At 42.3% G+C, this 25,264-nt stretch overlaps 1 protein-coding gene across 1 annotated transcript in view; it reads right to left on the bottom strand.

Moving 5' to 3' along the window:
* The window catches only part of LOC124721980 (catenin delta-2), a 193,089-nt gene that overhangs the window by 152,850 nt on the left and 14,975 nt on the right, over positions 1-25,264 (bottom strand). Inside the window, 1 exon segment of the mRNA XM_047247147.1 lies at positions 24,930-25,044. The gene's annotated coding sequence lies outside the window, so the exon portion shown is untranslated.

The raw sequence follows: 25,264 nt of genomic DNA, 5'->3' as shown, positions 1-25,264 counted from the left end.
ACCAGTCTGGTGTGGCAATTGAAGATACCAAAGGCAAAGCTGAAGTTTTAAATTTCACATTCAAGAAATTGTTCATGCAGGAGAATCATACAAACATACCATTGTCTGACCATCGAACTGACTCCCGTTTGGACAACAGTAAAAAGCATCCCCAGTGTAGAGAAACAAAAGAAGGAGTTGAAAACAGATATGTAACCAGCTCTGGATGGAATCCCAATTAAGGTTTCCAAAGAATACTCGACTGCATTGGAACCTTACTTAGCTTGCATTTATCGTGAATCTCTCGGCCAACACGGAGTCCCAAGTCACTGGGAAAAAGCGCAGATGACTCCTGTGTATAAGAAGAGACAATTTTAGACCCATAAAATTACAGACAAAAATCCAGAATCCTTGACATATTCTCAGTTCGAATATAATAAATTTTTTTGAGAGCAAGAAGCTTATCTCCATTAATCAGCGTGGTTTTAGAAAGCATCACTAATGTGAAACACAGCTTGCCCTTTTCTCACATGATATACTGCGAACTATGGATAAAGGGCAACAGGCTGATTCTATATTTCTAGACCTGCTGAAAGCGTTTGACATGGTGCCCCATTGCAGCCTGTTAAACAAGGTACAAGCACATGGAACAGGTTCACAGATATGAGAATGCCTTGAAAACTTATTATGTTATAAAACACAGTATGTTGTTGTCGACAGCGAGTGTTCATCAGAGACAAGGGTATCATCAGGAGTGCCACAGGGATGTGTGATAGAACTGCAGTTGTTCTCTATATACATAAATGATTTATATCTAAAAACAAAGATGATGTGACTTACCGAACGAAAGTGCTGGCAGGTCGATAGACACACAAACAAACACAAACACACACACAAAATTCTAGCTTTCGCAACAAACGGTTGCTTCGTCAGGAAAGAGGGAAGGAGAGGGAAAGACGAAAGGAAGTGGGTTTTAAGGGAGAGGTTAAGGAGTCATTCCAATCCTGGGAGCGGAAAGACTTACCTTAGGGGTAAAAAAGGACGGGTATACACTCGTGCACACACACACATATCCATCCACACATATACAGACACAAGCAGACATATTTAAAGACAAAGAGCTTGTGCAGAGAGGTCAGTCGAGGCGGAAGTGAAGAGGCAAAGATGATGATGAATGACAGGTGAGGTATGAGTGGCGGCAACTTGAAATTAGCGGAGATTGAGGCCTGGTGGGTAACGGGAAGAGATGATATATTGAAGAGCAAGTTCCCATCTCCGGAGTTCGGATAGGTTGGTGTTGGTGGGAAGTATCCAGATAACCCGGACAGTGTAACACTGTGGCAAGATGTGCTGGTCGTGCAACAAGGCATGTTTAGCCACAGGGTGATCCTCATTACCAACAAACACTGTCTGCCTGTGTCCATTCATGCGAATGGACAGTTTGTTGCTGGTCATTCCCACATAGAATGCATCACAGTGTAGGCAGGTCAGTTGGTAAATCACGTGGGTGCTTTCACATGTGGCTCTGCCTTTGATCGTGTACACCTTCCAGGTTACAGGACTGGAGTAGGTGGTGGTGGGAGGGTGCATGGGACAGGTTTTACACCGGGGGCGGTTACAAGGATAGGAGCCAGAGGGTAGGGAAGGTGGTTTGGGGATTTCATAGGGATGAACTAACAGGTTACGAAGGTTAGGTGGATGGCGGAAAGACACTCTTGGTGGAGTGGGGAGGATTTCATGAAGGATGGATCTCCTTTCAGGGCAGGATTTGAGGAAGTCGTATCCCTGCTGGAGAGCCACATTCAGAGTCTGGTCCAGTCCCGGAAAGTATCCTGTCACAAGTGGGGCACTTTTGTGGTTCTTCTGTGGGGGATTCTGGGTTCGAGGGGATGAGGAAGTGGCTCTGGTTATTTGCTTCTGTACCAGGTCGGGAGGGTAGTTGCGAGATGTGAAAGCTGTTGTCAGGTTGTTGGTGTAATGGTTCAGGGATTCCAGACTGGAGCAGATTCGTTTGCCACGAAGACCTAGGCTGTAGGGAAGGGACTGTTTGATGTGGAATGGGTGGCAGCTGTCATAATGGAGGTACTGTTGCTTGTTGGTGGGTTTGATGTGGACGGATGTGTGAAGCTGGCCATTGGACAGGTGGAGGTCAACGTCAAGGAAAGTGGCATGAGATTTGGAGTAGGACCAGGTGAATCTGATGGAACCAAAGGAGCTGAGGTTGGGGAGGAAATTCTGGAGTTCTTCTTCACTGTGAGTCCAGATCATGAAGATGTCATCAATAAATCTGTACCAAACTTTGGGTTGGCAGGCCTGGGTAACCAAGAAGGCTTCCTCTAAGCGACCCATGAATAGGTTGGCGTACGAGGGGGCCATCCTGGTACCCATGGCTGTTCCCTTTAATTGTTGGTATGTCTGGCCTTCAAAAGTGAGGAAGTTGTGGGTCAGGATGAAACTGGCTAAGGTGATGAGGAAAGAGGTTTTAGGTAGGGTGGCAGGTGATCGGCGTGAAAGGAAATGCTCCATCGCAGCGAGGCCCTGGACGTGCGGAATATTTGTGTATAAGGAAGTGGCATCAATGGTTACAAGGATGGTTTCCGGGGGTAACAGATTGGGTAAGGATTCCAGGCATTCGAGAAAGTGGTTGGTGTCTTTGATGAAGGATGGGAGACTCCATGTAATGGGTTGAAGGTGTTGATCTACGTAGGCAGAGATACGTTCTGTGGGGGCTTGGTAACCAGCTACAATGGGGCGGCCGGGATGATTGGGTTTGTGGATTTTAGGAAGAAGGTAGAAGGTAGGGGTGCGGGGTGTCGGTGGGGTCAGGAGGTTGATGGAGTCAGGTGAAAGGTTTTGCAGGGGGCCTAAGGTTCTGAGGATTCCTTGAAGCCCCGCCTGGACATCGGGAATGGGGTTACCTTGGCAAACTTTGTATATGGTGTTGTCTGAAAGCTGACGCAGTCCCTCAGCCACATACTCCCGACAATCAAGTACCACGGTCGTGGAACCCTTGTCCGCTGGAAGAATGACGATGGATCGGTCAGCCTTCAGATCACGGATAGCCTGGGCTTCAGCAGGGGTGATGTTGGGAGTAGGATTAAGGTTTTTTAAGAAGGATTGAGATGCATGGCTGGAAGTCAGAACTTCTAGGAATTTGCCAAGGTAACCCCATTCCCGATGTCCAGGCGGAGCTTCAAGGAATCATCAGAACCTTAGGCCCCCTGCAAAACCTTTCACCTGACTCCATCAACCTCCTGACCCCACCGACACCCCGCACCCCTACCTTCTACCTTCTTCCTAAAATCCACAAACCCAATCATCCCGGCCGCCCCATTGTAGCTGGTTACCAAGCCCCCACAGAACGTATCTCTGCCTACGTAGATCAACACCTTCAACCCATTACATGGAGTCTCCCATCCTTCATCAAAGACACCAACCACTTTCTCGAATGCCTGGAATCCTCACCCAATCTGTTACCCCCAGAAACCATCCTTGTAACCATTGATGCCACTTCCTTATACACAGATATTCCGCACGTCCAGCGCCTCGCTGCGATGGAGCATTTCCTTTCACGCCGATCACCTGCCACCCTACCTAAAACCTCTTTCCTCATCACCTTAGCCAGCTTCATCCTGACCCACAACTTCCTCACTTTTGAAGGCCAGACATACCAACAATTAAAGGGAACAGCCATGGGTACCAGGATGGCTCCCTCGTACGCCAACCTATTCATGGGTCGCTTAGAGGAAGCCTTCTTGGTTACCCAGGCCTGCCAACCCAAAGTTTGGTACAGATTTATTGATGACATCTTCATGATCTGGACTCACAGTGAAGAAGAACTCCAGAATTTCCTCCTCAACCTCAGCTCCTTTGGTTCCATCAGATTCACTTGGTCCTACTCCAAATCCCATGCCACTTTCCTTGACGTTGACCTCCACCTGTCCAATGGCCAGCTTCACACGTCCGTCCACATCAAACCCACCAACAAGCAACAGTACCTCCATTATGACAGCTGCCACCCATTCCACATCAAACGGTCCCTTCCCTACAGCCTAGGTCTTCGTGGCAAACGAATCTGCTCCAGTCCTGACAACAGCTTTCGCATCTCGCAACTACCCTCCCGACCTGGTACAGAAGCAAATAACCAGAGCCACTTCCTCATCCCCTCGAACCCAGAATCCCCCACAGAAGAACCACAAAAGTGCCCCACTTGTGACAGGATACTTTCCGGGACTGGACCAGACTCTGAATGTGGCTCTCCAGCAGGGATACGACTTCCTCAAATCCTGCCCTGAAAGGAGATCCATCCTTCATGAAATCCTCCCCACTCCACCAAGAGTGTCTTTCCGCCGTCCACCTAACCTTCGTAACCTGTTAGTTCATCCCTATGAAATCCCCAAACCACCTTCCCTACCCTCTGGCTCCTATCCTTGTAACCGCCCCCGGTGTAAAAACCTGTCCTATGCACCCTCCCACCACCACCTACTCCAGTCCTGTAACCCGGAAGGTGTACACGATCAAAGGCAGAGCCACATGTGAAAGCACCCACATGATTTACCAACTGACCTGCCTACACTGTGATGCATTCTATGTGGGAATGACCAGCAACAAACTGTCCATTCGCATGAATGGACACAGGCAGACAGTGTTTGTTGGTAATGAGGATCACCCTGTGGCTAAACATGCCTTGTTGCACGGCCAGCACATCTTGCCACAGTGTTACACCGTCCGGGTTATCTGGATACTTCCCACCAACACCAACCTATCCGAACTCCGGAGATGGGAACTTGCTCTTCAATATATCCTATCTTCCCGTTACCCACCAGGGCTCAATCTCCGCTAATTTCAAGTTGCCGCCACTCATACTTCACCTGTCATTCAACATCATCTTTGCCTCTTCACTTCCGCCTCGACTGACCTCTCTGCACAAGCTCTTTGTCTTTAAATATGTCTGCTTGTGTCTGTATATGTGTGGATGGATATGTGTGTGTGTGCGCGCGAGTGTATACCCGTCCTTTTTTACCCCTAAGGTAAGTCTTTCCGCTCCCGGGATTGGAATGACTCCTTACCCTCTCCCTTAAAACCCACTTCCTTTCGTCTTTCCCTCTCCTTCCCTCTTTCCTGACGAAGCAACCGTTTGTTGCGAAAGCTAGAATTTTGTGTGTGTGTTTGTGTTTGTTTGTGTGTCTATCGACCTGCCAGCGCTTTCGTTCGGTAAGTCACATCATCTTTGTTTTTAGATATATTTTTCCCACGTGGAATGTTTCCCTCTATTATATACATAAATGATTTGGCAGACATAGTGGGCAGCAATATGAGACTGTTTGCTGATGTTGCTTTGGTGTACGGTAAGGTGTCAAAGTTGACTGACTGTAGGAGGATCAAGATGACTTAGACAAAATTTTTAATTGGTGTGATGAATGGGCACCTACCTCTAAATGTAGAAAAATGTAAGTTAATGTGGACGAGTAGGGAAAATAAACCCATGATATTCTGACACCGCATGACACAGTCACATCGTTCAAATATCTGAACATAACGTTCCAAAGTTATATGAAATGGAATGAGCATGTGACAAATGTGTAAGTAAAGGCGAATGGTAGCCTTCAGATTATTGCAGGAATTCTAGGACAGTGTGGTTCATCTGTAAATGAGACTGATACAGCACGGTAGTGCTACATATTCTTGAGTACTGCTTAAGTGGTTGGGATCCGTACAGGTTGGATTAAAGGAAGACATCAAAGCAATTCAGAGGCAGGTATGGAGATGCTTTGGGAACCAAAATGTGAATCCTTGGAGGGAAGGTGATGTTCTTTTTGAGGAATAATATCGAGAAAATTTCGAGAACAGGCATTTGAGGCTGACTGCAGAACAATCCTATTGCCTCCAACATACACTGCACATAAGGATCAACCACGAACATAAGATATGAGAAATCAAGGCTCACACAGAGGTATATACACAGTCATTTTTACCTTGTTCTGTTTGCACATAGAACAGTAAAGGAAATGACTAGTAGTGGTATGGGGTACACACTGCCACACATTGTAATGTGGACTGCAGAGTATCGATGTAGTTGTAGATGTAGAGTGCTACCTCTGAAATAGAAAATAGGGTGTGGCGGGAAAGGAGACAAACTGTATCTAAAAGCAATTAAAACAGAGTCAGAGGGTTGGGGGCCCTCAGACGCAGCACACAGTGGGAGACACCTCAATCCCTAGCTGCCTCCTTCCCTGATTGCTGCTTAAAACCTTATATCTGAAAATAAAAACTTTCACTGAGAAAATGGAGAACCAGTTCAACTGTCCATGAATATGCCAATATTTGAGGCAAGGAATTTGAAGGCCATGCTTTGCATGGACAGCCAGAAAAGAGGGGTGGTTCGTTATGTAAAATGCAAGGAGTTAGCCTGGTATGAGCAATGCAGAGGTGATATAGGACTGTGGATTCCTTCCAGGAGGAACAGAAGAAAGAGTATCATTCAGTTGTCTCTACGAAAGTGCGGAGTTTATTACAGGGGGCAGTAGCCAACCACATATCATTCCATCTCCAAGTGAGCAGAAGTCATATTTGCACCCACAAATGGTCAGCCAGTTCATTCCATGGGATACCCACATGACCTGGGACCAAGACAAAAACATCTGAACGGTCAGTATGACTGAGTTCAGTGAGAAGGTAATGAACAGCAGAGACCACATGATGACAAGAGTAATAATGGTCAATGGCCCGAAGATGCTTATGAGTCACTACATATTAAACACAATCAAGGGAGGCCTGTTTAATAAAGTGGAGTGATCTTAATGGCTACCAGCCCTGCTGTAAAAACACTACACATTCCTGGCAATGAATAGTGTTCCAGACCAGCAGATTTTACAGCCATCAATATAAAAGACGGTAACAACCTGAAACGTCTGAAGAACTTAATGGGAACAGATGCTGAAAGTCGTGGGGGCTCACAAGGGCCTTGAAATACATCAGTCCTAATCCGTGCCTTGGGCACCAATCAAGGGGGTGGGAGTGTGCGAGAAAACACTGGGAGTATATTCCAGGGAGGAAAGGTGGATATCCTGGCAGAGAGCTGTGAGGCACTTTCCAACTGGTAATCCTACCAGCGGGTGCATATCAGGAGGCTGACAGCCCTCACATGCAAAAAGAAAGGGACACAATAGGTGATCAGGAAATTGTTGAAGGGTGATTACCAACAGACCAAGAGAGCAAGGGCTGGTACTGTTGGAACAGAACAGATCAGATACCAGTTTTGAAAGGAGACTATCTACAGGACTAGTCCGGAATGCGCCAATGGCCAGATGGACTCCATGACAACTGACTGGGTCTAACAATTTCAAAGCCAAATGCGCCATCATGCCATAAATCTGGCAACCATAATCCAGTTGGGATGAGACCAGGGACCAGTAAATACAGAGAAGAGTAGCATGATCTGTACCCCAAGAGGTGTGGCCAAGAAAGCAGAGACAGTTAAGCTTCCCCAGGCAACTACATTGTAGTTTATGAATATGGAGCAGCCAAGTCAGTTTTTTATCAAACCAAAGGCCCAAAAAAGGAGACTGCAACAAGTACCAAGTGCTTGGTATTAAAGCAAGATTTCTGGGACGGGATGGACTGCACTACGACAACAGAAAAGCATGACCCTCTTATTTTTAGATGTTTGGGAACCATGGGAAAGGGTCCACACAGAGGTTCATCGGATGGCATCCTGGAGCTGGCGTTCAACTGAGGCTGCAGAATGTGAGCTGTACTAAACACAAAAGTCTTCAACATACAGCAGCCTGACAAAGGCCACTAGCCCATGGAGAATGGTAAGGAAGAGTGACATTTAGTACAGAGCCCTGTGGGGTGCCCTTCTCTTGCACCCATGGGTAGCTCAGTGAAATACCAACTCAAACCCAGAAAACGGACAGGATAACAACTGATGAATAAAAAATGGTAATGAACCTCAAAAGCCAGTCATAGAGGATAAGTAAAATGTGATGGTGCCACGCAGTATTCTATGCCTTACGTAGGTCAAGAAAGACTGTAATGAGGTGTTGGCATTTCCAACAGGATGAGATGATCAGCTGTGGATTGTGCCTTGTGGAAACCATACTGATAGGAGGAAAAAAGGCCCTAAGACTCTATAACACAGAATAATCTGCAGGCAACCATCCTTTTCAGTAGTTTGTAGGGCACGTTGGTTAGGGTGATCAGTTGGTAGCTTTTGAGAGCCATTGGTGCTTTGCCTGGCTTAAGGATAGAGAATATGATACTACTTATATATCACCACTGCAAAGGGAAGAAACCTCTGAGCCAAATACAGTTGAAGACCCTGACTAGATGTAATCTTTGGGTAACATTCAGCTGTTGGATCACTTGATTATGAATTTAATCAGGGCCTGGGACCATGTCTTGAGACAAAGCAAGAGCCTGGAGCAGTTCCCAACTGGTAAAAGTTTCATTACACCACTCGGTTTTATGGCGGTGGGAGGGGAAGGGGGAGAGAACATAAGGGGACATCTTCAACTTGTTTCTACAGTAGAAAGGTAGCTGGATAAGAGAGCCAAAACAGTTGTTGATTGCTGTCAGCCCACAGGACTACAGAGCTTTGCCCACACCTGGGACGAAGAGGCAGATGTTCCCAGAGAGGAGACCTAGCATCCTAGAATTTCTCCTTACTGTGTTTACTTATATAGTGAGACCTAGCATCAAGTCACTTTAAAGTGACGAGGTCGGTCTGTGAAGGATGTCTTTCAAAACAGTGCAGGTCACTACAGTGATCCTGAACACCTACTGCAATGTCGTCCACAATGTCACTTGCCGGCAATGGATGGGGTTAGAGAGAGGGGGACAGCAGTTCTGGCTGTATGGGTGATCATATCAGAGACATGTGGCAAAACCTCGTGGATGCAATATCACACAGAGAGGGTGAAGGTAACAACAGAAGCATACAGCTAACAGTTGGCTTTTTGAAACACCCAGTGTGATAGTTGCTCCATGTGACAACAGCAAGGGTGCGACAGGATCACCAGAAAGCGGTCACTGTTTCAAATGTCATCGTGTTATCACAAATGCAGTGAAGCCACAAGAGTGGGGGGAAAAGACTGTTACATCGACAGCTGAAAACGGTCCACAGCCAGCACTGAAGTGGGTAGCAGTATTATATCTGAAGCGAGACAAATCACTGTGAGTAAGAGGCTGGTCAAGCAGAAGGCCCCTACAAGACGAAGTTGTGCTCCCCCATAGGGGATGGTGCACACTGAAATTCCCAAGTAGGAGAGAAAGCGGGGCCAGGATGGCGCGGTGGGGGGAGAGGGTCGCTGCAATAAGGTGGACAATTCAAGGCAAGGAAGTGACCAGCTCGAAGATATCTAAATGTTGCAACTGGTGATCACTCAGCTTGTTTGCACTTGCACCACTATCACTCTCAATGTGGTACAAAGGAAAATCCACTCACTGGCCACATCTGTGTGAACTAATATACAGACCTCTCCAGATGCCCTCTTGGAGATAGTATGCATGATAACCACGAAGTGTTGGAGAATGGTCACTGATATTGTGTATTTCTTGTAAAGCAATGCAAATTGCAGAAGAGGAGGAACTAAGGTGCTGTAGTTTTGACAGGAGATGGTACAGGGTGTTTCAAAAATGACCGGTATATTTGAAACGGCAATAAAAACTAAACTAGCAGCGATAGAAATACACCGTTTGTTGCAATATGCTTGGGACAACAGTACATTTTCAGGCGGAACAACTTTCGAAATTACAGTAGTTACAATTTTCAACAACAGATGGCGCTGCAAGTGATGTGAAAGATATAGAAGACAACGCAGTCTGTGGGTGCGCCATTCTGTACGTCGTCTTTCTGCTGTAAGCGTGTGCTGTTCACAACGTGCAAGTGTGCTGTGGACAACATGGTTTATTCCTTAGAACAGAGGATTTTTCTGGTGTTGGAATTCCACCGCCTAGAACACAGTGTTGTTGCAACAAGATGAAGTTTTCAACGGAGGTATAATGTAACCAAAGAACCGAAAAGCGATACAATAAAGGATCTGTTTGAAAAATTTCAACGGACTGGGAACGTGACGGATGAACGTGCTGGAAAGGTAGGGCGACCGCGTACGGCAACCACAGAGGGCAACGCGCAGCTAGTGCAGCACGTGATCCAACAGCAGCCTCGGGTTTCCGTTCGCCGTGTTGCAGCTGCGGTCCAAATGACGCCAATGTCCACGTATCGTCTCGTGCGCCAGAGTTTACACCTCTATCCATACAAAATTCAAACGCGGCAACCCCTCAGCGCCGCTACCATTGCTGCACGAGAGACATTCGCTAACGATATAGTGCACAGGATTGATGACGGCGATATGCATGTGGGCAGCATTTGGTTTACTGACGAAGCTTATTTTTACCTGGACGGCTTCGTCAATAAACAGAACTGGCGCATATGGGGAACCGAAAAGCCCCATGTTGCAGTCCCATCGTCCCTGCATCCTCAAAAAGTACTGGTCTGGGCCGCCATTTCTTCCAAAGGAATCATTGGCTCATTTTTCAGATCCGAAACGATTACTGCATCACGCTGTCTGGACATGCTTCGTGAATTTGTGGCGGTACAAACTGCCTTAGACGACACTGCGAACACCTCGTGGTTTATGCAAGATGGTGCCCGGCCACATCGCACGGCCGACGTCTTTAATTTCCTGAATGAATATTTCGATGATCGTGTGATTGCTTTGGGCTATCCGAAACATACAGGAGGCGGCGTGGATTGGCCTCCCTATTCGCCAGACATGAACCCCTGTGACTTCTTTCTGTGGGGACACTTGAAAGACCAGGTGTACCGCCAGAATCCAGAAACAATTGAACAGCTGAAGCAGTACATCTCATCTGCATGTGAAGCCATTCCGCCAGACACGTTGTCAAAGGTTTCGCGTAATTTCATTCAGAGACTACGCCATATTATTGCTACGCATGGTGGATATGTGGAAAATATCGTACTATAGAGTTTCCCAGACCGCAGCGCCATCTGTTGTTGAAAATTATAACTACTGTAATTTCGAAAGTTTGTCTGCCTGAAAATGTACTGTTGTCCCAAGCATATTGCAACAAACGGTGTATTTCTATCACTGCTCGTTTAGTCTTTATTGCCGTTTCAAATATACCGGTCATTTTTGAAACACCCTGTATATTCACTACAGTTCCACTGAATGATCATAATGTGTGTGTCCAGGTTAGGTATGACTGGGCCAAGAGTCTTCATGTGCCAGGATCACTGCATGTCACCAAATGCTGTGGAATTAAATCAAAGAGCATTGGTTCAGAATCTCATGGGGCCTTCCCCTCAGACTTTGGACAGGATTCTTGTGAGGGCCTATCTGTGATGACTGTGGAGGCTGATGAAGAGCAGGCGCCCCTGGGACACCCAAGTTGCGGTTCCTTCAGCCACTGGCTGGCATCGGGCTGTGCGTCTCTAGGGACAAGGGTTCCAAGAGGGAGCCTTGTCACTGGTAGATGGAGGAGGATGCTGCTCCTGCAGCCACGTGTGGGGACTGGTCCTCAAACAAGGTGCTGCAAGAACCACAAGAGAGGAGGGTGGTGGGAGAACTGATTTTGCAAAACAGACGTAATGGACTTCTGGACAACTGGACATCATATCAATGGGGTGCAGGTGTTCATATTTTTTGAATGCCTCAGTATACGACTGGCTATCAATAGACTTACATTCATGAATTTTCTTTTCTTTCTTGAAGGCTAGGCAATCCAGTGAATGTGGAAGACAGTGTTCTATGCAACTGACACACAAAGGTGGTCATTCACAAGCACTACCATTGCAGAGTGATCATCCCAAATTAACAAATTTTCAGTCTGCTGTGCAGAGGGACAACATACGACCAAAGCGCAAGCATCGAAAGCACCTCATGGGCAGTGGGACGTAAGGTTTCACATCATGTGTGTACACCGAGATTCACTTTTTCTGGGACAACATTCGCTTCAAAGGCTAAGATAAAGGTGCCTGTATCTATTCTATTATCTCCGAGACCTTTATGGAAATGTCAGACAAAATGTATGTCTCGCCATTCAAGATTAGCTCGTAACTCCTTGCCTGTCTGGAACATAAGGTTTCTGTGGATGGTTCCTCGGGCCATACTCAAAGTACTGTTTCGCTCCTAGACATCTGATTTGTCCCTCTTCCTACAGAGCAGCTAATGTAGGGAAAGCAGTAGGGCTGTAACTGTCTGCATTGAACTTTCGATTTCTACCTGAAGAGGAAACTTAGTAAGAATGTCTATAGTTGTGATGTAATTTAATATGTTTCACATGTGAAACATCTGCCCTGATGCCAACTACTCGGATCAAGGGCTCTCCCCAAAGGCATCACTCAGCTGCAGTGAAATCAGTCTGGCATGATGGTCGTTGCAGGGAGTCCTGATGCCCCAGGAGGATTGTGCGCAAATTATCTACAAGATTGCAGCAGGTGCTATTTAAGGTGTTCTTTCCCAGTCAGTCCACACTACAGAAGAATTTGGAAAATAAAGGTCAAACCCAAGAGGGAAAAACAAATTACTTCAGTCAAAAGGTGGAGGGGGGAGAGGGGAGGTGGGGAGAGACAGAGGGAGGGAGGGAGGGAGGGAGGGAGGGAGGGAGTGCCCACGGAGCCATGTCAACATCAAAGGTAGCCACCATGAGAAAGAGAACAACAGAAGGAAGGAGATGACAGATTGCATCACAGAAAAGGAGGTACATCCTGCAATAGCTTGGGGCCCCATACTCGCCACACACATTCTCACGACAGAGTTGTGAGCCACTTGAGGTGATGGGCTCAGCTGTAGTTGAAGCAAGCAGTAATCTTCGGTCATTGGACGGATATTGGGAAAATGCAATCAGCCTACAAACAGATTTGATGAAAATATTCCTGCAAACCACCCTGCAATACTGCTCAAGTGTGAGGACCCATATCAATTACACCCTACAGGTGACACTAAACGTATACGCAGAAGGGCAGCATGAAAGGTTACAGGTCTGTCCGACACATGGGAGGGCATCATGAAAACGCTGAAAAACCTTAAGTAGCAGCCTGTTGAAGACAAGTGCCAACTATTAAGTGAAAAATCCATAAATACACAACAGCCTCATACATATGACTCCTGTAGGTATCCAAAGATAAAATTATACTAAAGACAGTGTGCACAGAGGCATTTAAGCAGCCATAAGCTCCATATGTGAATGGAACAGGATAACCAATGTGTTGTACAATGGAAAGTACTCCCTGGCATACACTTTCCAGCAGTTTGTAGAGTATGGCTGTATATTTAGAATGCCAAGATGAGATGTACATAAACTGATAAGCCAAAACATTATGATCACCTGCTTAAGAGGTTTTTGTCACTCTTCGTAACTAAATACATCACTGATTCTGCGTATCAGGTATCCGACAGTTTGTGTAGGTATGTGTCATTAGAAGTCTACACACAAGTCATGTAATTCGCATAAATAACACAGGCAAACATTTGTTTTTTTTTACTTTGATAGCTGATTTTTATGAGCAGAATCCAAATATAGCCTTAGTTTTTTTGTATCATCCATAGTTTTTGAGCAATATGCTTTTTATTATATAGTATAAAAATCCTATGCTATACGGTAAACAGGGAAATTAATGAAACGCTTTGTTACAACATAAGCATGGTCTCTATTTACAGTAAGCTGCTTAAAACAATGATGTGTGTTAATAGAGGTTTCACTTGTCAGCTGGAATTGGTTTGTATTTTCTTTCTCTTTTTTCTTCGAAGCTTCTTTTGTAGCTTTTTCTACAATGAGTCACTTGCTGAACTTCTCAATGAGTGACCAAAAGTAGTCCCCCCATCATGTTGGTGTTCCAGTGGCCTTGGTAGCATTTTTCCATCACTTTAATGTCCTGGTGAAAACGTTCTCCTTATTCCTCACTACCATCTCCCATATTGTCAGGGAAGTAATCAAGGTGACTGTTCAGAAAGTGAATTTTCAGGCTCATTAACCATCCAAAAGTTTTAAACTTCTTTAACATTGTGGCTATAATAGAAACATATACTGGGTGTTTTTCATGTCCTAAGAATTTTGTAATGACTTGCTTGAATGATTCCCATGCTTCTTTCTCATTTAAGGTCATTGTGGATTCAAAGTTAACATCAAAGATCAATTTTCTAATGTCAGGTCTGATAAAGACACCTTCTTTTAGTTTAGCTTCTGAAAGGTGGGGAAACTTTTAGCAGAGATACTTAAAACATGGTCCATCTTTAGGCAAAGCCTTTACACACTGTTTCATTACGCCTAGCTTTAGATGTACTAGAGGTGGTAGGAGTACATTTTTTGGATCTTCAAGGTTTTTGCATAGAAGGTTCTTCCCACCAGGTTTTAAAGACTCCCTCACAGGCCAGTTCTTCCTGCACCAGTGATGATCCCTAGTCTTACTGTCCCATTCACACAAGAAACATGGAAATTTGGTAAAGCCACCTTGCTGACCAAGGAGCATGCATGTTACTTTTAGCTCACCACATATCATCCAACCATGAGCAGAATAGCCTATTTTATTTAGCACTATTTCTAGGACTAGTTTTGGATGAATCAATAAACAGCCTGCAGTCTTCCTTTTTGTATTCAATACCAAACTCATTCATCAGACTGGGAATGTCTGAGCAGTACTCTAAATCACCTTCTAGTTGAAAAAACTTGGAAAATTGCTGCTCTCTCTTTCTATACATGTGTATGCTGGTTCCAACTGCCAATAAGTTCTTTTCTTTTAATCTAGAGTCAAGCAATTCAGCTTTTTCTTTCGTTAAGCCCAGATCCCTAACCAAATCGTTAAGCTCAGTCTGAGTAAACAATTTGGGCTCTAAGACTATCTGTATTACAATGTAATTCATCATCATCTGGTTCATGTAAATCACATTGTACATCAGAAAATACTTCTGTTGGAATAGAATTTAAATCATCTGGTGGTTCAGGAACTGCCAAATCTACACAATGCCCTACTGGTCGGATGGCAGATGGAAGGTTAGGGTAGCTTATTATCTTCTTATTTTTCGAATTATGGCCAGTAATATCAACACTGCAAAAGTAGCAATCATCGGAATAATTTCTTAGCTCCCTCCATATCATGGGAACAGCAAATCTAAAGGCTTTTTTTCTCATTTTTGGACCATTTTCTCAGATCCTCAACACACAAATAACATACCTTATGCAGCGCCCAATATTTATCTTGATCACCAAGTTTGGATCCAAAGTATGATAGATAAACCTTTTTCACAAAGTTTGTAATGTTTCTTTGGTATTTTTTAATCACAAATTCACCACCAATGTAACAAAAACTGTCAGCAGAGTTTTTACAACCACGATTAGACATTGTACTGACCACACGTACAGGACACAGGAAAGTGAGGTTAGGTTGACAGTAAACAAAACACAATCTGTTAACACAAAAATAGAATCTACCTTTTTTGCCAGCAAACCCCATATTCTGTGAAGAGTCAGGGATGGCCAATCACTTAGCATCTCGTGATAGTTCCACTGTCCTTCTACCTCTTTCTGTACATGCTCACGACAATTGCACATAATAAGTTGACTGGCTTCACCATTTTCGAGATACTCATTCACAGGCCCTGCATAATAATAATCTGCCGTTTGTTAAAGTTGCTTAATTCAATGGATTTCCTCATTTGCAGCCCACACCTTTGTTAGGGTGATCTCCCACCCACATCTGCTCTGCTTACACACTTTTACTGCATCACATGCCCGTAATGCCACTGTGCGGCATACAATGTCATGATGGGCAGTGGTCATAATGTTTTGTCTAACCAGTGTATCTCTGAACTGATGTCCAGCCAGGGCTTAATTATCTCCACAGGATGGCACTAACTACTGTCATCATAGAGCACGAATAGCTTTAGAAACTCCGAAGACAGGGTGTTTATTACTATGTCACCCATTACATTTTAAAATCAAAAGTTAAGTAACAAAGCCCAAAAAAAGTTTACAAATTTTTGTCACTTTTTTTATTTATTATGAATTTTGAGATTGAATAAATTTAAGAATATTAGAGTTTAACTTTTCACTCCCACCGAGGTAATTAGTGCAGCAGTGTGTCCACTGGATAATGGCGGAGGAAAAAAATTTGGCATTAGCCAGCCAAAGGAACCACTGCAGAGTTTGACAGCAGTGATTTAGGAAAACTACAGGAAACATAAAACAGGATGGCTATACATAAAACAGGATGGCCATACAGGGACTTGGATCCCCCTCTAATGCATGTGCGTCCAGAAGCTCAATTACTGTCACTGCTTCCTCACTTATTGTGACTTCGTCAACCAACAAAGAAATACTGTTCTGTCAGGTTTATACCATGTAGCCAAATATCATTAATTCTTCTGTTATGTAAACTGGAAACCTTCCAACCACTTTCAAGCTGATACAGAAATAAAAAGTCATGGATTTGTATTCACAAGTAGAGGCGCAATTCAAGGAGGACACAATGTCAAATTCTACTTGTGTCAGATGACATAGTTGACTCTGTTGCACCATAGATACTGATAGCCTGGTGTGGCTTAGCAAGAAATACACTGAACATGAACCTGTGTGTGCACCTGGCTTAAACAGGCACAGTGGCACTCAGCAGAAGGTGCAATGTTTATGAGTCTGTCTGATTACTGTTGAAGTTGATGGCAAGTGTTTTGAGCGTTAAGCAGCTATTACACAAGATCAAAATTTCAGAGAGATCAATCTTTGAATACACAATGTCACTTTTGATCTTCTACTTATTCTCCATATGTTTGTGACCATTGCGTTACATGTTTCACAAGCAATAACAATACAGCTAACCAACAACTTCAATTTTCATTGCCTCACAATATGCTTGCAATATACACTACACTACCAAACATACGCCCAAACAGCAAGTTTTTAACACAAAACGAAAGTCACAAATTTGATCTGGGGAAAAAGAAAAAAAAAAATTTACAATCTTCTTTCAGATCCCCATTCAAGATTTCTGAGCAGCTTCATTAAACTTTCATATAGGTTTTGACCTATTGCCAGGTTCATTCAGTAAGCAAGAAAGGATCATGGAGGTGATCAGTCAACTCCAATGGCAGATTCTGCAAAAGAGCCATTTTGCATCACAGCGTGAGCGAAAGACATGAAGATAAAATCAGAAAGATTCAAGTTCACATGGATGCTTACCAACAATCGTTCATCCTGTGAATCATTTGGAACTGGAACAGGAAAGGGGGAGGGGGAGAAACAGTGATATAAAAATTACACACTACCAAAACACCTTAAGGTGGATTGCAGAATATGGATGCTGATGTAGATTACTATACTAGTGGTGTGCCTCTGAATCTGTTCTTTGTCTACTGCCATGCCTACTTGTTATGGACTCCAAACACTAGAACAGTGCTCTAGAATCAGTTGCACTAATGTCTTCTCATGACTTCCTTTACAGATACACTGCAGTCTCCCCACAATCATTTCAACAAATGAAAGTCTTCACTTCACTTTCCTTAGTACCGATTCACATATCTGTTCTATCTCGTACATAAAATTTAAATTATATGACAGGCTCCAAATGTTTATCAGTAATGTAACTGAAGACTAACAGATTACTTCTCTTTGGTATGTGCATTATGTTGGTTTTGACCACATTCAAAGAGAGCTGTCATTTGGTATCTGTTGAAAGTATTGTCCAACTTGTTATGCAGTTCTGGTTGGCTGGTTGATTTGAGGAGGGGACCAAACACTGAGGTCATCAGTCCCCTTAGATTAGGGAAAGATGGGGAACAACATTGCCCATGCCCTTTCAAAGGAACCATTCCAGCATTTGCCTGAAGTGATTTAGGGAAATCATGGAAAACCTAAAACAGGATGGTCAGATGGGGGCTTGAACAGTCGTCCTTCCGAATGCGAGTCCAGTGTGATAACAACTGCACCACCTCGGTCGGTCTCTGCAGTTCTAGACTGTCATCCAGTGACATTAACCCTCAGTTGGTAACATGTAAAAAACTTTGCTAATGGTAACATCCACCTGGGAGACTAAGATTATCAAATTTTGCATTTTATACCCATCTTAGAGAAAAATCAGAAATAAATAACATTTTAAATGCATTACGAAATATTAATACCAATATTTTTTGTATTTAAATCATAATTGGTGTTACAATACGCAAAAATTATATACCTTTTCTTCATGAAATAGTTTATAAACTTCATTAATCTTTTGCAAAATTCAAAAAATTAAATATTAGTGTTTCCAATGAAACAGTTTGTAAAGGTGACACATTTTTTCAGCTATACTATATATGGAAGTACATAAAAAATTACAAACTTTCTGCACATATTTTCACGGAGCACTGTAAGAAACTGGGTTTATCACATTTCACGCACTTGTATGCCGCCATTCTGTTCAGTATATAGGGATGGTGATGACAGTTTTTTTCTCTTTCATAACTAGTCATTTCTTTCTCTTTTTGTTGGATTGCCACCTTGCTGCTCTTCACCCAAAATATTTGACATAGTTTTCTTAGGTTCATCCAGTAAGTTTGGATTCTGCAGGCTTCTCTGTATACGTCTTCTGATTAAGCTCATTCCTATTCTTTTCATGAACTCAAATCATGACATGTACCTTTATGTAACTACATTGGCACTTCCACAGCTCACTGATATTAGTAAAATATTGCCAGCAGCCACTTCCTCGTTCACCGGTTAGCTGAGTAGTTACTGAACTTCAAGTCTAAAGCGTCTACAACAGATTTCATGACATTATAGAAATTAATAATTACTGGTTTGTTGCTTTTTCCATCAGTAAAAAAAAAAGTGGTGCATAGAAGAAAGCATTATAACGGCATTAGATTTTTTTTGGAACAAAAGACAATATTGTAAGATCTAAAATATGATGAATGTGCATCTCTAAGACATTACCTTTATGCCATGTTTCTTTGTGTGTGTGTGTGTGTGTGTGTGTGTGTGTGTGTGTGTGTGTGTGTGTGTAAAGCAGGAGCTCCAATGGAGTAAACCTCCTGCCACTTAGAAATAAAGATGTTGAATATGTTCAACACAGCTGTTGCAGGATTGTCTCTTTCTTTGTTCATGAGTACATGAATCAGCAAATCTGAGAGACACCAGCAAAACTTCACACCATTTTAGAGATGGTTGCACAACAAATGAGATTTCGGTACAGTCATTTGCAAAAGGTGGTGCTAATTTTTCACGCCCAGACTTGAAAATGGAACTTAGAACCATCAAACCAATAAACACCTCAATTTCAGTTTTGTCTATCTTTATAACTGGGGGAGGAAGGATTCTTTATAATTTATTCCTTATGATTTGCAGTTTTGAGTTGGTATGTGGTACAATCTCATCCAAACTCTCAGTGTTTAAAAATGAATACCATGTTTCTTCTGGGTCTGGATTGTTACCTAACTGATTGGGGGGCCTAACCATGATGACAATCTAATTTGTATTATATTTCTGTGTGGTGTCTTAGTGCCACAAATGGGTGTTCTGGAACTCCAAGTGAAACAGTTGGTCTTGCCATAGTAAGCTATGTCAGTTTTGGTGGTGTTATTTCACCCAATTCTGAAAAGAGTTTATTCTCAGATGAGTTGAGAACGTCACTGACATATATCTCAGAATCACTGTTGAGGTCTGAATCTGATAGGTGATCTTCTTCAGGGACATAAGAATCATCTGAATGATAATCACCATCGCTCTCCTCAAACTGCTCTAAAGCCATCTGCACCTTTTTTTTTTGCTTCTTTGTGACACATCAGACATATCCCCCCCCCCCCCCACTAGTAGCCATCCAGAAATAGAGATATATTTGGAAAGTAACGAGTGTAACACAAAAGAAGGACTCTCTTAAAGTAAAATCCGTCCATCAGATGGAAGAAAATTCTTAGCTTTACAGTAATATCTGCCTGTCAGATGATGTGGCTGACATATGTGCACAAGTAAAACAATACTATTGTGGAAATGAATCAATGATGTAAGCGCAATAATAAGTTCAACTCATGACCGAAGCATAATCGAAACATCAGATCAAATTAACAATGCACGTGTGCCAACAAATAGTTGAGAAATTTTATATCCGTCTATGAAACGGATGTTACCAACTACGGTTAAGTTCCTGCAAGCAATAGCCCTATCAGCAAACAATTTGATAACAATGCTGATCCTATCTGCTGAACATTTTTCATCCAATTTAAGATATTGGGTTTTAATTGCCAAAAATTTATCAAACAAATCTTTTGTGAAACAATTTGTTGCTTAGCAACAAATTCCTTGGAAAATATATGACTGAATATACCTGGTATTTTGTTTACAAGATACTGTTTATGAAGAAGTGAGCTTTGTTTTATATAACTGGTTTTACCTGAATTTATAATGATAGTTCAAAAGAAGCTTCTTTTCCTCAATGTACCTCACATTCTATAAAATTCTATAAAGTTGCAATACATGTATCTTAAGGATATTATTCTGTGTATCAGATTCTTCACTGTTTTTGTAAACAGAAGTGCATCTGCAATCTTTCCCACTCAAAGACGATTACTCACTTTGCATAAGATCATCAAAAAAAATGAGCAAAGAAAGAGGCTAAATCCATAGCTTACTCAAACAAATATTAATACTGTCACGGACTAATAGTTATTTTTGTTTGAATAATTCCATTTTTGTCCTCCAGTCTTGGGAGTGGTAACTGCAACAGCATTTGTGTGGGAGTATGTGCACATGTAAAACAGCAATACAGTAATAGACTTCTCATGCTTAAATTAAAAGTTCAATGTTTGCCTTTCTGCTGGTTACTTTTAGTGTCAACATCAGATTAATTCACAAGAGACTGGATGGAAGGTTTTTTTTTTTTTTTTTTAACAGACTTTACATGGGGCCAGATCATCCTAGGGTTTTCTGAGTTTTATAAGGGATTTTCCGGCAGAAATTTTGACAGTCCTCCTTATGGATGCATACGTTTGCACTGTAAGTTTCTGTACAACCTTTGTTTCTGCAAGAGTACAACAATGTTTTCACAATAAACAAAGGTGAAGTTTTGCCTTCTTATTTTGCTGGTATATTTATCTACAGTACAGTTTATCATATTTCTCAGCTTTAATCACAACTGTTATTGTTTGTTAGACTTGAACTAAATTGTCTAAATCGCAGGTGAGCAACCAGCAGCCCATGGGCCGGATCTGTCCTGCAATTAGTTTTGGTCTGGTCCACAAAAGAAATTCCTGGGGGAGAGGGTAAGATGCTCACGTTGTATTTATTTAGTGCTACAGAAACAATAAATGCCCATGCAGTCAGTCATCACAAATAGTTTGGGACAAATATTTAAAAAATGCTTGCTAATAGTGTTTGTGGATATTAACACACTAAATTTTAAATTTCAAACACTCAAATGAGCTAACTGTAGCCAAAAATCATGAAGTTACTCGTCATTGCATGTTGACTGGAACTCTCTACCTCATTGCTGTATTTTGTTTTTCTATTCTTTCTTGATTTAACATTAAAACATAATTCTTGTCAGTCGCAGACATATTAGAAACTGTTGGAATTGAAGGTAATTTATAATGAATTAGCTGTAACCAGGTGCTTTTACAGGTGTTCATTTTTCCATGATGACATTCCAAGATGCTTGGCATCCCACCTTCAGATGTTTACATTTATTTACACTTTGTGAACATGATTTATTTACTAATGGCACTGCAGAATTTTGTGACTAAAGTTTTTAAGACAGCTATTGTATTCATAAAATGTCGTAAGTAAAGAAATGATCTTGGAAAGAATGAAAGAATCAGCTAAGTAGTTGCATAACACAGGTTTATTAGAACTCTTGACCTAGGTTTTGATAATTATAAAATTATCTTCATCAGAAGGAGATTCGAACACCTAGAAATTATACATTCTAAAGAAAATAATTTTATCCTTATATCAACGGCTCTACTAAACCTGTGTTACGCAACTGGTTGGTTGATTCGTTTATCCTTTCTAAGACTACCACTTTACATTGCTGTTTACAGCCCTGTTCAAGAGTTTAAACAAATTATGTTTATGATGTGTAAGTAAATGTAAACAGCTGAAGATGGGGTTGAACATAAACTGAACACCGCCTGACAGAGCGCACCATGAGCTTATGAAAGTATATGAATCAGGCCCACGGGTCACTAAAGATAGCCTATGCCTGCTCTAGATTGTTCTTTTAAGTGGAATATTATTGACATTTTATCATCTGCACCACACAAAATCCTTGTTTCCTGGAGAGTTATTGCCTATGTGGCCTCTGATGCTATTACAGCACCATGATAACTAATCCTTGCCGCTTTGATAACCACTGAAAATCAAGTCCATATATAGCCAGAAGGTCTAAAACATTTCTCTTACCTGTACACCATTGGAAAAGTTACTGGAGGTAGCTATCTGATAAAGTGTTCAGCAACACTTCACAAGGAAACTTGTCCATACTGTCACAAACTTATGAGTAATATTCCTAATCAATGTTGGGCAAATTAAAGTCATCCTCTAAAATGACCACGTGATCAAGGTATTTCTGTGCTATTGAGCTTAGGCAAACTTTGGATAACTATCACTACTGCATCTGAATCATTTGTCTTGTAGAAACATTCGATAATTAACTAGAGCTCATCTCCATAGATATGACGCAAGTCACCGTATGGTGCCTGGTGGAGGGTACCCTATACCATTCCTAGTCATTTCCTTTTCTGTTTCACTTGCAAATAGAGCAAGGGAAAAACAACTGTCTATATGCCTCTGTATGAGCCCTAATTTCTCATACTTTATCATCATAGTCCTTACGCGCAATGTATGTTGGCAGCATTAGACTCGTATAGCAGTCAGCTTCAAATGCTGGTTCTTGAAATTTTCTCAATAGCATTTCACAAAACGAACATCACCTTCCCAACAGAGATTCCTATTTGAGTTCCCAAAGCATCTCCGTAACGCTTATGTGTTGTTCGAACCTACCAATAACAAATCTAGCAGCCTGTCTCTGAACTGCTTCAATGCCTTCCTTCGATCCGACTTGGTACAAACACTGAAGCAGTACTTAAGAATAGGTTGCACCAGTGTTCCATATGCGGTCTCCTTTACTGGTGAATCACTCTCTCCTAAAATTCTTCCAATAAACCAAAGTCGACCATTCGCCTTCCCTACCACAGTTCTCATATGCTTGTTCCACCTCATATCACTTTGCAATGTTATGCCCAGATATTAAAATGACATGACTGTGTCAAGCAGGACAATAGTAATACTGTGTCCGAACAGCACAGGTTTGTTCTTCCTACTCATCAGCATTAACTTACAGTTTCTACATTTAGAGCTAGCTGCCATTCATCACACCAATTAGAAATTTTGTCTAAGTCATCTCGCATCCGCCTACGGTCTCTTCATATTCAAACACCTTACTGTACAACACAGTATCAGCAAACAACCACAGATTGCTGCTCACCCTGTATGTATATAGAGAACAACAGGCTCCCCTCTAACTTTCCTGTGTCACTCCTGATGATATCCTTGTCTCCGATTCCTCTTGGCCATATTAGTTCACAATCTTACTCACTTGGGACATCACTCAGTTATTATTATAAAAGTTCCACTTCCTGGCAAGTCTAATGTATCTTAGAGACAAATGCCACATGTTCTTTAAATTTTGACTACTTTCTATTTTGTGTTTAAACCAGTTCTCAATTCATCTACATCTACATTTATACTCCGCAAGCCACCCAACGGTGTGTGGCGGAGGGCACTTTACGTGCCACTGTCATTACCTCCCTTTCCTGTTCCAGTCACGTATCGTTCGCGGGAAGAAAGACTGCTGGAAAGCCTCCGTTCATGCTCGAATCTCTCTAATTTTACATTCGTAATCTCCTCGGGAGGTATAAGTAGGGAGAAGCAATATATTCGATACCTCATCCAGAAACACACCCTCTCAAAACCTGGACAGCAAGCTACACCGTGATGCAGAGCGCCTCTCTTGCAGAGACTGCCACTTGAGTTTGCTAAACATCTCCACAACGCTATCATGCTTACCAAATAACCCTGTGACAAAACGCGCCGCTCTTCTTTGGATCTTCTCTATCTCCTCTGTCAACCCGACCTGGTACGGATCCCACACTGATGAACAATACTCAAGTATTGGTCGAACGAGCGTTTTGTAAGCCACCTCCTTTGTTGATGGACTACATTACTTAGTGTTATGAGAGGATGACTGCTTTCACAGAGAGGGGCAACTTCTGAGACTTCCCCGCCCATGCATTGAGAGATAATGTTGGTTTCTCATATACAGATTTCCAGGTTTCATCTAACCTGCCACCCAAATAGTCATTTCTGGTTTATAGTGTAAGCCTGAGCTTAACCAGGCTACTAGGCCAAACCTTTTGGTTCAGGTTAATAACTCAAAAACCAAACTTGCCACATACCCAAGACAGTCTCTGGTTTAGACCGTACATTCTGTTACACATCAGAAGACTACTACCGTGCTGCAAATAAACAGCTATGCTGAAACCCTCAACAACAATTATTTCCCATCCAATACGCCTTGTTTGTGGCAATGTAAATAACAATATTCAGTTGCCTGTGGTCCACGCTTTTCTAGTGCTCCTATGATGACTTTTTTTTCTTTTTGCAGTTGCTCACTTTGTTATCACACATTAGTAACTGACATATATTCACACTTGAGAACTGCAATACCTACATTCAAATGTTATATGAGCCTGTCCATTTATAAATTTAGGAAAGGTGGGCTCCACTTGAAATACCACACAATATTGCAAGTATTTGAAAAAATCATATACATGAGGCAATGAAACTGTAAGAACTTGTGATGGGTATATGACTTACAAATTAATGTAGAATGATGACGGGTCATAAGTTATCAAATTTAATTTTCATTCACGTATTTATGGTTGTCCTCTGAACATACTTACTGGTAACTGGTGCTACTCCACAAATATTCTCCACATACGTAAAATTACTGAAAGGTAACTTTCAATAAAGATTTTCAGGTGCCATATCTTTCTTTGAATGCTTTGGTTCTGCTTTCTGAAAAGTTGAACACAAAAAGTCTGATTTAGAGCAAAGAAGAAGAAATCAACAAGAACCTGGAATGATAAAGAGTAACTACAGTCAAATTAAAGGATGAGGTGTTAAAGACGTAAACAGATAACAGAGAATGCAGTAGAACAATTATTTTTAATCTGAATCTGTTTTGGCCATGGTTCATCCAGGCACATGACGTCAGATGTTTATCATATTCCTGAGC

This window comes from Schistocerca piceifrons, chromosome X (assembly GCF_021461385.2).
Source record: "Schistocerca piceifrons isolate TAMUIC-IGC-003096 chromosome X, iqSchPice1.1, whole genome shotgun sequence".
Lineage (NCBI taxonomy): Eukaryota > Metazoa > Arthropoda > Insecta > Orthoptera > Acrididae > Schistocerca > Schistocerca piceifrons.
This window is presented reverse-complemented; position numbering and strand designations above follow the sequence as displayed.